At 48.0% G+C, this 13,261-nt stretch overlaps 1 pseudogene; it reads right to left on the bottom strand.

Moving 5' to 3' along the window:
* Positions 1-3,423: 3,423 nt before the first annotated feature.
* Positions 3,424-7,412, bottom strand: LOC149352939 (uncharacterized; annotated as a pseudogene).
* Between the last annotated feature and the right edge of the window lie 5,849 nt (positions 7,413-13,261).

The raw sequence follows: 13,261 nt of genomic DNA, 5'->3' as shown, positions 1-13,261 counted from the left end.
GAGATTAATGTAGCTTGGAAAGGTGGAAAGAGATTGTTTTAAATTCCAAAAATTTCATGGAAGTTGCATATATGGTGAACATGACGTGGTGATGAAAGGTCAGGTTTAATAATTATTTTATTTCTGGGATGCTAGCAAAACGAGAGCAAAGAGAAGCAATGAAGCAAGCACAATGATTCTGGATATACTCAAGACATAATCTATGTGCCATAAACTGTTACTATCATATATTCTGAAGTCAGTTATCTGCAATGATGTGAATTGCTTTGCGTTCTGCGAGGGCTTATGTGGTGAAAAAAAAAGACTACAAACATGGCTCTTCGAGATATCCTGGTAGCAGAAAATGTCATATCACTTGTGTGCTCAATTATCCGTATTTTCTATTTGCTCCCGTATACAATGCAAGGGCAACCGTGACTACATACCTTCTCCAATAGCAGGTTGCAGTTAGCGTAAAAGACTAAACTGATATTGGGATAGTGCACCAAGTGGAGTGGTGGCCTAGTGGTTTGAGCATCCGCCTTTCATGTTAGTGGTGCGGGCTTTGACCTCCAGTGCCGCCAGGTGCTCACCGGTGATACAATAGGTATGTAGCGTGTCATAGCGGTCCGGCCGCAGAAGACCATGAAATGCACCAGCACGCCTACCAAGCGCGAGCAGATTCGATTTTCTTGTCTGCAAAGCGGAAAGGCGGCGGCGCGCTGTCCCGCTCCTGTCTGTCTGAGCGGGTCCTGACAAATATATTTGTGGAGACCCGACAACGACTTGTGTCGACGAAAATCAAATGTGCTCGCGTTTGCAGGCGTGCTGGGACGTGTGATCATCTTCTGCGGCAGGACCACTATGGCACGCTACGGGTACAAGCTTTCCCCTGGCCTGGTGCTGGCTTCTTTTGGGTGAACGCTTTTACCGGGGCCCTTGTGCTCTGCTCTGCTTACCCTCGGATACATTTTCATTTTGTGCCCATTTGTTTCTTTCTAATTGGCTCTTATTTGGACATTTGCTTTGGTTTTTTCGCCCCTATGGTTTCTATAACTAAGTGTTAGCCACGAGCTTTCGCAATTTATTTTTTTGGTTACTTCAACTACAGGAGTTTGCCGTTAGCGTTCGAACGCTTGGAATATCGATCTTTGACTCCACCTTGAGCAGGCGAAAACGCACTGTGCCATGGCGCTTTTTGGCCACGATGACCATGCGCCATAAAAATCCATCATGAACTGGTTGTGACGGTAATGAAACAGAAGCTTTTCAAGTTAGTACAATGCCAGCCTCAAATTGTGACCTCCTTCACACAACGTCCAACCGCAAAAGCAGCTCCCATTGGTTATGTACACTTGTCACTGATGCGACGTATAAATAAGACACACTATTATTAAGCATGCATTGATAAAGGAACTGCTGGTGTCAGCATTAAGGAGTGTTCTCGCTTTCATGAAAAAAAATTGAGTTTTTTTATGATACTGGCGGTATTTTGATACGGTCACACACTGAAAAGGTTATGTGCTTCAGAGCGCCCCGATGTATCTAATGCAAGCATGACTTCAAACAGTCTTGTCAATTAAAACCACATTTCGCACATTTTCTAGAGTTCAGTAAATGAGAGTAGTACATCTGATAATCTGAAATTCGGTGCCTTTAATTCTGTAAAAAGATAAGAGGGTACCAGGCTTGATAATAGCATTAGCATGAATAATAAATGCTCAAAAAGGTTTAGGCAGTGGAAAATCTATGAAGCATGCAAACTAAAATGTGAATTGATGGGCGAGTTGGTTATTCATGTTCTAGCAAAAAAAAACGCAAAAACAGAGAAACAGGACCAGACGAAGACAAACACGCACTGTACACAGACTTACAATTTAGTTATTTTTCTTTCATCCATGTAGTCTTTGTCAAAAGTAACCAGGTTTCACGTTTTTTTTTTTTTTCTTCTCAGTCGTATATTAAAGCCATTATGCCAGCCCTGAAGCTCTAAATCTCTGTATGGTAAGAACTCCTGTTCTCACCTCCAAAGAACTTTTTAATCTTTAGGGAAGCCGTGAGGGCTCTGTTATACGAAGGAGAAGCATACCATGTAGCCTGGTTACTTTTGAGAAAGGCTGTACCTGAAGCCATTTTCTCACGCAAGCGCACGTGCAGATGAAAAAAATCAGCTGCGGTCATTCCGTCTCTGATAGAAAGTGCCGCTATTTCTCTGAGCAAAGTATTTCGGGAATCTTGTGCGCTCTTTTTTTTCACAGTCATTGTCATCCGGCCAAATTCCAAATGATTGGCGTACAGCCAAGGTTATACCAATTTTTAAATCTGGCGATCGCTCATCACCGCTTAACTACCGGCCTATTTCGTTAACTAGCACCGTTTGCAAACTACTGGAACATATCATACATTCTCAAATCATAAAATACTTAGAAGAACATAACATAATCTTCAAATACCAGCACGGCTTTCGCAAGGGATATTCATGCGATGGGCAACTTGCAGGGTTTACTAATGACTTGCTTTCATGTATTGACGCTGGCAACCAAGTCGACGCGATTTTCTTAGATTTTTCTAAAGCTTTTGACCGCGTTCCTCACCACAGGCTACTGCTGAAACTAAAACATTTTAACATTGACGCACAAGTCATTGCATGGATAAAAGATTTCTTGTGATTTCGAACTCAATTCACAAATATTAATCATCACAACTCCCCTTTTATTCCTGTCACGTCCGGCGTTCCACAAGGGAGCGTGCTTGGCCCTTTGCTTTTTCTAATCTATATTAATGACTTGCCTAACTGCATGTCGTCCAGAGTAAGACTGTTCGCCGATGATTGCGTAATTTACCGTACCATTTCTACTGACACTGACCATCAAGCATTGCAGTCAGACCTCAACGCAATAAACAGATGGTGTTCAGACTGGCAAATGACCCTAAATCATTCTAAAACTAAGTGCATGTCATTTACACACTCCTCTTCCCGTATTCCAACTTCATACTTTATAGGTAACAACGTTGTCGAACTTACTACCACGTACAAATACTTAGGAGTCAACTTGCAATCGGATCTAACATGGCATCATCACATCAACGTTACTCTTGCATCTGCTAACCGTACTTTCGGTATCATGAAACACAGACTAAAGCAAGCGCCTTCACATCTAAAGAAACTCGCGTACATCACGTTAATCAAGCCTAAAATTGAATATGCATGTGCCATCTGGGACCCGAGCCAAGACTACATTATACGTAACATTGAATCCCTGCAAAGCCGTGCTGCTCGCTTCATTTTTTCAGATTATTCTCCGTACTCCAGTGTTTCATCTTTAAAAATTCGTGCCGAACTGCATCCGCTATCACTACGACGGAAACACGCCCGCTTATCTCTCTTTCACAAACTTTATCATCATGATCGTTTGCGCGACGACTTCTTTCAGTCACCCCCTGTCATTTTTCCTCGCCGTGATCATCCCTGCAAAGTCAAACGCCCAGCATGCCACTCGGCCAATTACGCACAATCATTCATCCCCAAAACCATAGCTGACTGGAATAACCTACCATCAGATATTGCCACTGAAGTTAACACCGATCAATTTAATCAAATGCTGTGGACTCATATCAGAATTTGACGTCTCTGTGCGTTTTTGTGTTTCAATTTTCACACTTTTATCTTATCTTTATTCGAACTTTAATCCACTTCTAATATTGGTGTTTGCGTATTTTGTGGTTTTCTTGCTATGTTTGCTGAAATTGTTTATTCTTACTATTTTGTTTCTCGCATATTCTTATTAGTGTGTTTCGTGTGCCCCCCCCCCCCCCCCCCCCCCCCCCCCCATGTAATACCCTGTTGCAGAGGGCCTTTAGGGTATTTGAATAAAAAATAAATAAGGACAGACAGGTCTTTTATGTAGGGCCACTCGTTCTTTTTGATTAGAAATGCTTCGAACAGCCTCGCTCGTGCCTGGACTTTACCCTGCTAGTAATGCTCGTTCAATAAAACAGAGGCAAACATTTGCTACAGTCCTTCATATGCAAAGCCACGCTGGTTCCTGTGCCCGCTCGCAATGTGTTGCTTGATGCGTTCATTCAGGCATCACTAAGTCCGCCCGATATATACCTTCTCACGGGACATGGGGATTTAATAAACAACTCCCACCGCACACTTTATGAACTTCGTTTGGTGGTTGGGCTTGCAGGCTTGTTCTCTTTCACAGCCCGAGATGCGGGCGCACAGACGGGGGGCTGAAAACACCATGTTGGCACCAAATTTTTGGGACTTCAGTCGATGAGAAATTTTATGGAAGTTCAGGATCACCTAATATTTGTTGTCCCATACTTCCATAAAATTTTCCATCAACTGAAAACAATGTTCCAAAAATTTGGTGTCAACATGCGTCTTTTGAGCCCCCCATAAGCTATCTGGTCTTTTCGCCCACATCTCAGACTGTGAAAGAGAACAAGCCTGAGAACCAACCATCAAATGAAGTTCACAAAGTGTGCGATGGGGGTTCTGTATTCATCCCCATCTCCTGTGGGAAAGTATACATCGGGCAGACTGACAATAGCCGACTGAACGCCTCAGGGAACACGGCAACATATAAGTTGCAAGGCGGCACAGGGAGCAACCTGTCTTGGCATGTGAAGGACTGTAGCAAATGCTCCCCATTGTTTCACCGCTAGAGCATTATTAGCAGGGGGAAGTCCAGGCAGGAGCGAGCCCTTCTCAACGGCGTCCCTTCTAGCCTCATTCGCTTTGGGATGTTAAACTCTCATAAACGATAAACCATTTCTTTGATATCACTGTTTGTACCTTCCTCTATGGCTTGATTCGGGTGTCCAAAGAGATATGTGAGAGAGTTACTGCGTATTCTCTTTCCTCAAAAGCCAATTTTCAATTTTACGAAGGAACGCCATCTCCCGTTCAGCGCGACGCCTTGCCCGTGGTGCCACGGCTCAGCACGCAGCCACGCTGACCTCGCGAAGCGGCTGGCGTAGTGTAGCTCTCGCTACAAAATAGAGAACTTGAATACAGAACACAGGTTAGTAGAGAACATAGCCAAGTGCTTTTATATATACCACGGTATCATATTAGATCGCCCGCCGCGGTGGCTCAGTGGTTATGGCGTTCGGCTGCTGTCCCGAAAGACGCGGGTTCGATCCTGGCCGCGGCGGCCGAATTTGTATGGAGGCGAAATTCTATAGAGGCCCGTTGTCATAGGGTGCGTAGCAGCATCCCACCGCTGCCACCAGTTGTTGTAAGTCGGGTAGCATGGCCAGTTGTTGCGTCCTGGGGGCTCGTCCGGGATGAGGGAACGGTCTGAAGCTTCGAAGGTAGGGGATACGAAAACAAGCAGGTTCAATGGCACTTTTTTAAGACAATTATTTACATAATGAAGAAAAGAACAAAGAAACAAAAATTAAGAGTTCATGACGTCGAGCGACTGGATGAGCCTTTTACCCAGGGCCCAGAGCGTTCGTTCTCACTAGGGCGCTGGTTAAATACCCTAAGGCTCCACCCCTTCACCAGATGGCATTTCAACACGACGCACAGGTCGGCACAACACAATACAGCAAACGGAGGCACCTGTTGCAGAGTCCACACGTGGGAATTTGGCGAGGAGGAAACGCAAGTCTGCGGCTCTTTCGCACTGCGGTGCAACATTGCTACAAACGGCACGTGTCTATCGAACACAGGTGTGGCATGATGGCGCCGCGGCCGCATCTGCGCCGGCTTCCTCCGATTCGTTCCGGTTCCTCCCAGACGAGGTGAATCCTTTCTTCCCTTGTCGTCGGTCCATCGTCGGTCGCTTCTAGAAGGGAAGGTCGTTCGCACCGAGCCGAGCGTGGGAAGAGCTCCACCGGCCACTTCCCAGCTAGTCATCCTTTTTGGTGAGGTCAAACGACATATCGAAATTTCCGCTGCTGAATCCGCCGCCGTGATCTTCGCGGGTCTCAAGTTGGGTCGTAACACCGTGTACTATGTGATGTCGGTGCACGTTAAAGAACCCCAGGTGGTCGAAATTTCCGGAGCCCTTCAGTACGGCGTCCCTCATAGCCTGAGTCACTTTGGGACGTTAAACTCTATTAAACCAAACAAGCTTTTATGGAAGGGATGAAAGGAGTGAAAAGAGGGAGATAGTGAGAAGTGCTGGCACATACAACGCAAGGCTCTAATAATCATAGGTACATGCCTGATCTCGCTCTCCATCCTTTTCATGGTGTACCGAAAGCAGGCCTTCATCCTCTCGAAAGCATTTTCAACAATTATTCGGCTTTTGGACGCATGATAATTGAAGAGCCTTTTTTCCCCCTGCAAAGGGAGGGGGAAGGGTTTCATGAGATACCCCGTCAGGGCAAACGCCTGGTAGCAAACGATTATTGGGGTCCCACAAGTGCCATTAATAACTGTGACTGGCACTTTGAATAGTAGCCCTTCAACGGTTTCAGCCAGCTCGGACAGTGTACACATGGAGTCGTGGCACCGTCCTGGGCTGCCTGCTGAAATGTACCGAAACCGGTATTTATGGTCCACAATGGCTAGAAGGATGACACTGTACCTGCACAAAAGAAAAAAAAACATTTTGCATGCACTAGGTTACATGATGGAAATATTTAGCGCGTGTTTAAGAACAGCAGATTAGAAGGAGCCTTATGCCGTAGAGGGTCGTCTACTTCTAAGGTGAAAACAGAAGCGCTTCAGGACATCGGATGCGAGTAAAAAGGAAAAAGCAAGCGTAAGTCAAGAAAAAACCACTTGCCAACCCTTGTAGTACCTGTGGTCCACTGCATTCAAATGCGGTGGAGACACCGGGAAATGGCAGCCATCCAAGGCCCCCACTGCCTGCCGGAATCCTACCGTAGGGTAAAACTCGCTAATGTGCTCATCCATTTCGCTTGGTGTCATCCTTCGAATCCACTCCCGTTCAATCACATCCACCACAGTCTCGGCAAATTCTCTAGAAAATTTCAGGGGGCACTTTCTTGACCTAAAGTGCGGTGAGGCGAAAGCCTTAAGCGCGGTGTTGCTGCTTGTGTCACTGATATGTGGTTAAGGTGTTAAGCTTCGCCTCTAAAAGTGGAACGCGACAACATCTTGCAACGCTGCCAGGGAGTCCATAGAACGCCATCGCCCGTTCGGTTCTACGCCTTGCTCGTCGGTAAATTGGTTTTTGAGGAAAGGAAAAGTATCTGTCTCGCATATCTCGGTGGACACCTGAACCTCGCCGTAACGGGAAGGGAGGAAGATGCGAGTGAACGAAGACACCGTATATTCACTAGACGCGCCTTTGTTCATTCTCTAGAAATAGTGTTCACAGTTGACCGCCCAACACCACAGACTAAAACTACCACCCGGTCTTCGGCAGCTGAGCAGAGCTTGGAAAGCCCGATGTCGACTGGCTGTTCGACACTGATATATTTGTGTTCTCACGCTGCATTGCAGGCCAGCACCGGTCCACAAGGTACCGAAAAGCAGCCGGGTCAACGCGGATCACCTGCAGAAAATGCTGGTCTCCCGAGGTTCGGCAGCGTATCCTGAAGCCATTGCTCGCTGCGGGTACACACCCACCTACTGCGATGCACAGTTCGCGGAGGGAACGCGACGGCTTTGCAATGGGAAATGTTGGCGAAGAGTCGTTCTCGAATTGCGTCACCGTGCGCCTTAACCGCATCCGCCGCCGCGCGTAAGGATGCCACGGCGGCGATCCTCATGGCAATTTCGCCCTTCGTTTTGACTTCTTGCGATTCGTCGCTCATGATTACGGCACGCACGTTGACAAGGCACAACGTAATTTTTTTGAAATACACACAATGGACGCAACCAAAGCGCAGTTCACCCGCGGAACGAGGAGCCGAACGAAAAAGTGAGCCTACCGAGGTGAGACCACGAACGATAAAAAAAAAAAAAACTTTTGTTTCAAAAATATCCGCTTCTGACATTGAGGATGTTCCTTGATTATCGTATAGGCTACTTTTTTCAACACAAACGAAAGCACTGTTGGACACTTATCGCTTCAGCTGAAGGGCTATCGTCTGCTTTAATTTTTTAGGTGTTACTAGCGCCACTTCACGCATAGCGGTTGGCCGCCTTCGTGGTTGCCGGTGCCGTATGACATTCAGGGAGGCCGTGTTCTAGCTCCTTTGGATTGGCCGTGTAGCAGCGCCACTGCTCCTTTTCGGTTTTACCCCTTTAGTGCAGTAAGACAACTGTGCGGCAAAGGCCATGGAAATGTCCCGCTTGACAGGGGTGTAATAAGCCGCGCTGCTGGCCTAAATATTTTTATGCGAAGCATATTGCTAGAGCTACCACTCACGCCGTCGGCGTGGGACCCCTAGACGTCACACCACGTGACACCGTGACGTCACACACGTAACACCGTGACGTCACACCACGTGACACCGTGACGTCACACAACGTGACATCGGGTGAGAGAGGCGGCCTCCACCTCGCGCCGTCACCGTGGGACCCCTAGCCGTCACGCCACGTGACACCATGACGTCGTCGTGACGATGCCATCGCACAGACGCCGGAATGTCCTCGAGCGGCATTCCCGCGCATTTCGAACGCGCGTTCACACTCGGTGTAGGTGAAACGCTCGCTCCACCGGGCAGGCAGACGCGGCTTCCGTGGCAATCCAGGCGCTCACCCAACGCGCGTCTCGGGGTTAGTCGGCGTTCCGTTGTAGCCATGCCGTTGTCTTCCCCCACGACGAAGGCTTCTAGTGGTTGTATTAAAATGACCAAATATGCAACCAAAGAAAGCCATGTATTACCAAGCCTAGCCACCAATATGCTTCGCATCTGACTAGGCTTAACCTTAGCCTCAGCCATAATTTTTTTTTTCTTCCACAGTCCCGCATCCGCTAAGCTTCGCTCTATGGCTGTACATCCGCAGAGGCTCTTGAAGCCCGCACGACATACAGTTACAAGCGATACAAGCGCGGCAGCCGAGATTGGGCGAGACGATAGATGGCGTTGCTAAGGTATTATGTTAAAGACTAAAGACTGACTGCTATTGCCTGGCTCTTCGCATCCCTCTGCTTTTTTTTTCATTTATTTTTTTCTTTAGGTTATTTTTTTCGTTTGTTTAGCTATTCTTATTACCACTGGCTAGGAGGCAAAATACGCTCCCGCCCGATTTAAAGGGAAAGCCACACTAACGTCGACGAAGACGAAGCTAGAACTAGGAGGTAGAAGCTCTCGTGCATGTGATATTCGACTCGTTGCTAGTCATCGCTTCATTTGGGTGCTTTTTTTTTAACCTCTGTCATAGAGAACAGGCCGCCGACAAAATGGACAGTGAAGAGACCCTGCGATACGAGGTGACGATTGAGTACAACGGCTTTGTTGGTGACAGCCTGTCCTGTATGTATGCCTCTTTAGCCCTGAATGCCTCACGACGCTCCCTCACAGTTGAATACTTGAGTGGTGGCACTGCCGCGAATGGCTACACAAAGGGAGATCACACATGTGCGCTCTGTCAGACGATCAAAATATGTGAGCGCTTGCAGTCATTTAAGTTGGTCGTGCTAAGAGCGCACGATGGAAGTGGCGACTCGGTGCTGATCCATGTGTTGCATGCCCTGAAACATGCAAAATGCCTAAGGAAGCTGTCATTGGTGGCATCTAGACTGACGCTCACAACAGCTGACTCGCTCTCGCTCCTGATCGCAAAATGCAAAAGGAGTTTGCTTGACTTGCACATTGTGAGCGTGGGCAACGTTCCCGACGCGGTCCTCGGAGCGATACGAGAAATGGTGATCAAGAACGTGTACCTGTCAAGAATAAGCATCGGATGTGCTTTTTGGGACGACGCGGTGCGAGCTAGTGCCGCCATTGAAAGTGCCAAGGAGCAAAACCATGGTGTGCTGTGTAAGGCAGCGCAATTCGTAATGAGACTCGATAGAATGCCAGAAGCGGTGGCCGATCAACAGGGCGCCGCCGACTTCGAAGAAATGTGCGGAACGGCAGCGCTGCAGGAGCACCTGGCGGTGCTTTCCGGCAAATCCGAGGACCAGGTCTACCATGACGTAAACAAGGCCAGGCTTTATCTACTGGAGAACTATATGGTCTTAGCCGGTGTCGTCCGCGCGGCGGTGGTGTGTAACGCTGGGGACGACAACACGCAGTTGGATGAGCTGAATGGCGACTGCTGGCGTGCCATAGCCCAGTATTTGAAGCTCAGTGATGTATGTCGTAACTATTAGCACTCCGAACTTTTGTTCTTGTGAAGCATTTTCTGCGCTGAAAGTTTGTTTCGTTAGTGAAAGCGGGAGCAGAGTAGCAAGCAAGAAGTACATCTGCCTTTTTCACAACTGCATAAAGTCATTCTGACATGGAGACGATGGACAGATAGGCCCGGGGTGCCATTTGCCTAAGAGAGGAAATTGTATGTGTGCTGGTGCCTGTCATTTATACAGTTGGTACTTTCGCTCGTTCTTTTTCTTGTTTATATGATTTTTGCACGACATAATTCTTCGAACTACTCTTCTTTTAGGCCGCCGCGGTGGCTCAGTGGTTATGGTGCTCGGCTGCTGACCCGAAAGACGCGGGTTAGATCCCGGCCGCGGCGGTTGAATTTCGATGGAGGCGAAACTCTAGAGGCCCGTGTACTGTGCGATGTCAGTGCACGTTAAAGAACCCCAGGTGGTCGAAATTTCCGGAGCCCTCCACTATGGCGTCTCTCATAGCCTGAGTCGCTTTGGGACGTTAAACCCCATAAACCAACCAACCAACCAACTAATCTTCTTTTAGAGCGAAACGTTTTTGTCTTGTGATTGCTTGACTTCTGCCCTCTTGCTTTTCTTTTTACGGCGAAAGCATTCGATATTGTAGCCATTGCTTAAAGCAAGATTATTATTGTGCATTAATTACTGGTAGAATCAACTGCTCTTGTGAACAGTTCAGCCAAGATGAACCTTACGCCACTTTTTACCGTATAGATCACCGAAAAAAAATGATAATGCTTAAATAAGAAATAATATTCGCCGAAAAAAGAAATTGCGCCCTGAAATAAACACCGAAAAAAGGCCGCAGCGTTTTCAAAAAATAAAAAGCGAACAGCTCGACCTCTATATATAACAAGCGCACCTGTCGGCCCAATAAGCCGCAGGTATTGCAGACAAAGGGAGCGCTTTCAGCGGCGCTTCCTCGGTTAACATCAGAGCCCCCGAGGCACGCGCTCTGAGTGCACGTTCTCGGCTTCCCTGCACAGAGTGGTCAGTGTTCACCCCAAGTGTGCGCGGGTAAACACGTGGATCGTGTGCACGTCGCACGCGTATGGCATGTAGAACTCCGGGCAAACTTGAAATGTTCTCTTTAGCCTCTGTTTGACGGCGCTGACCGAGCTGCTCCTTCTCGTCGCACGCAGATTCGGCTTTAGTAAAGAATCGCGGCCGAACAGTGCATCGTCATTGTCGGTGCCCGCACGCGTGGAAGACGCTGTCTGGGTTATTTCAAAACATTCCCAGCCGCCTCCCTCGATGCCGGCGCCCGTACAGGAAGCGGCGCGCAATATGCCGCCCACGCGCGGCGTAGTACTACAAGCGTTCATCGGGGTAAAGCATACACGCGCAGCAGCGACCGCCGGGGGCCGTCCGTCGTACACGCGGCGTGGGGCGTCGCAGCCGTCGTCTGACGTTGAGAAAGCACCGCGCGCGAAGCGAGACGCCCTTTTGACACACAACATGATTGTTCGGAAAACAGCGATTCGGTCTGTATCTGTGTCAATAATTGCCGCCGGCGCTGCGAGACACGCTTCGACGCTGTCGGCGCTCGCCACCCGGCAGAAGCGGCAGCCGACGGGCTTCCTTTTGTTTGCTTCTCTGTTCAGCGAAGCTTCATAAATCTATCTGCGCACAGTTGACAAGCGGCTGGGTCACGGTTCGGGTCAATGCTACCTAGCTGTCGATATTTGCCAAACTGCCTCTTGTTTCTTGTGTGCCCCCCATTCATCCTGCGAGGCTGACAGACGCCGCGGAGCTGGTATTTGCATACAAAAAGGTCGTTGCCGGGCTCTTCCGCGACATACGGAGAACACGCAGGGGTCGCAATAGGTGCACCAGACTGAGGAAAGCCTGCGAGGTGCTGTATAACTCGATGAGACAGGAAGCAATGGTTGCTTCGCACGTGTAGTTTTTCGTTGCTGGAATCAATCAATCAATCAATCAATCAATCAATCAATCAATCAATCAATCAATCAATCAATCAATCAATCAATCAATCAATCAATCAATCAAATTCTGTTCTCAGGGGCTCCTTCCTTTATATACATGAGTGTTGCAAATAAATATGAAAAAAAAACATTAATCGTACGTGTGCAAGCTACGTGCTGGTACCGCGGTGACAGCATGTAGACGCGTCTCCGCAGACGCCGGTATGTTCACCGCGAGGGGAAATCTTTTCTTCACATTAGGAGTTGCATAAGGGGGAAAGACATTCACTTCAGTTAACGATAGTGCACCTGTTACTGATGGTAACATAATGACAAGGCTACACTCTCAGCGCACTCACGCAGCAAACTATGATTACCAGTAATTTGAAATTTTCGCATGCATATCGGTCTCGTGTCCATAGCGGAAAAATGACAAATGATCGCAACGGGTGGCCATGCAAAAACGAAGGCTTCCAAATCTATTTTAGTCCGGACTGTGGGACTCCACATCGATTACTAATTTCGCGGCCTGCTGTAGCGAAATAAATACGAATGAAACTGAGCGCTGAAATGGACGCGCCTTCCGGCATTAATTCCTGAACTCTGTCAAAAAAAGGACAATGTTTCAGCCGAGGTTGCAGGCCATTTAAATCTCTCGCCCTACTTGCGCGTGTTTCAGTGCTGTCAAACGGAATGTGGTTGCCTCTCTGTACTCAAGTAACCATCGGCACTCGCGCAATCACGGGACGAATTTTTTGCGACGTCTCTCCTGCATACTGCTTTAGCAGACTCCCAAAACTGCTCCGGACCCGGTGCCTCTACCGAATGCAAAAATCGCGAACCACGATGAAGGCGTTTGTAGTGCCAGTATGATAACACCTAAACAAGCTCAAATTAAGTGCATAACGCCTATTGATTTTTTATGACCATCGTCTGATTATATGTCTTAATTGTGGAAGTTGCATGAAGGAGATATCGCGGATCTTATGATGCTTTAATTGTAGTGATTCGGAACGCAAAAAGCCGTCGGTGCAGGCAAAGAGCGATAAAGGCGCCGGGCGTCGAACCCATGGGTGCTGGGTTGGTATACGGACGCTAGGCCTCAGTAGTCTATAGCACAATGCTACCCAGGGG

Source organism: Amblyomma mixtum, chromosome 3 (assembly GCF_055824585.1).
Source record: "Amblyomma mixtum isolate Tamu chromosome 3, ASM5582458v1, whole genome shotgun sequence".
In the NCBI taxonomy this organism is placed as follows: domain Eukaryota; kingdom Metazoa; phylum Arthropoda; class Arachnida; order Ixodida; family Ixodidae; genus Amblyomma; species Amblyomma mixtum.
This window is presented reverse-complemented; position numbering and strand designations above follow the sequence as displayed.